A 1,642-nucleotide genomic window follows, 5' to 3' on the forward strand; every position below is an offset into this window, starting at 1 on the left:
TTTTTGTTGATTTTTTTTTTATTTATTTATTTTTATGCCAGTTTAGGGTTTGTTTGTTTGTTTGTTTGTTTGTTTATGAATCAGCGTTCCAAGAATTTGAGCCTGGAATATGTCGCAAGTCCAGCAACTGTTTGGAAAGTGAAAGGAAGAACCAGAGAACCCCACATGTGGGAAAACATGCAAAATGTAACAAAAATTTTTTTACCTGATCTCAGGAAAGATTTGGGAAACTACTCCACCAATGAGAAACAACTTTTACAACTTGGGGAAAAAAAAATACTGACAGGAACAAAGAAATTAACAAAAAATGTGGAACTCAAAAACAAATTGTTTTGATTGTTTAAGTCTTAGTTACTTTAACATACACTTTTAAATTAATGTCTAATCTTGGATTTCATTTTGGAGTAAGGGTGTTTCCATTCAACTGAGCTGTATGACCCTGTATGCTAGTACTATATCCTTGATGAAGTACATTTGAAAAAGTAACATGGATTTGTGTAGGGTTCCTGCTAGTACCCGTGCAAAGTATGCCATCTTGGACATCCCGGCTGGACGAGAGTTTCTAAACGCTGACCTTTGGCCCAGGGTGCACAAGATATCCTGCTAATGTATTCCGCATGGGGAAATCACAGACCCAAAAGGTTTTGTACATAACAGCGGAAAATCAATATCTCGGTTTTTCCTCCCAACCGTCGACCCGACCAGATCAGACAGTACCTCACCACGACACACTGGAAACTGAGGTTAAGGGTTAAAGCAGTGCCTGAAAATGGAGTCTATTCTTTAATCTTTTATTCATAGGGCTCCATCTGGTGCCTCCATCTTCCCTTCCCCCTATTGGATTTACTGGATTGGATGTAGTCTGTTGAGCTGTGTTTTTTTTTGTTTTTTTTTTTTTGTTCTTTTCCAGATTTCAATCCAAACATTGCTGAGAAAACAGTTTGTAGAAGACGTACAGAGTAAATGAACAAGGCCCTTGTTCGATTCACTTCTCTACTTTCATGTATTGCTCCCTGCAAAGTGTGATTACGCTTTGTAGTAATCAGCTACACATGGCTGCTGGCACTGGCATCCATTTATTAACATGCTATTATTATTATTATAATTATTATTAGGATCAGTTTCAGTCTAGCGATCACTTTAAATCAGTATTTACCACAATTATTCAGTAATTTAGCTCATTTATACGATTTCTTTTATTCTCCTTTTCCTTTATTCCTATTATACTTTATTCTTGGTTCAATTGTGTGGAAATAGTTATATCACACAACATATAGTACAATTATTTATATGTGCGTGTGTGTGTGTGTGTGTATGTATATATATGTATATATATGTGTGTGTGTGTGTATATTTTTTATATATAGAAATCTTTCCATTTCATCTGAATATAGCTTTATTTTATTTTATATTTTTACATTGGACCCTAATGGACCATTTTTCATTTAATATTATAAAAAAAAAACTATTTGATTAGATTTATAAAATATATATATAAACTGGATGATTCTTTGCAGCAAGCATTCTCGTGTGTGTGTGTGTGTGTGTGTGTGTGTGTGTGTGTGTGTGTGTGTGTGTGTGTGTGTGTGTGTGTGTGTGTGTGTGTGTGTGTTTCAGATAAAAGCGTGGCTAATTCCGCGTG

The sequence above is a fragment of the Silurus aristotelis genome (assembly GCF_946808225.1).
Source record: "Silurus aristotelis genome assembly, chromosome: 18".
NCBI lineage: Eukaryota > Metazoa > Chordata > Actinopteri > Siluriformes > Siluridae > Silurus > Silurus aristotelis.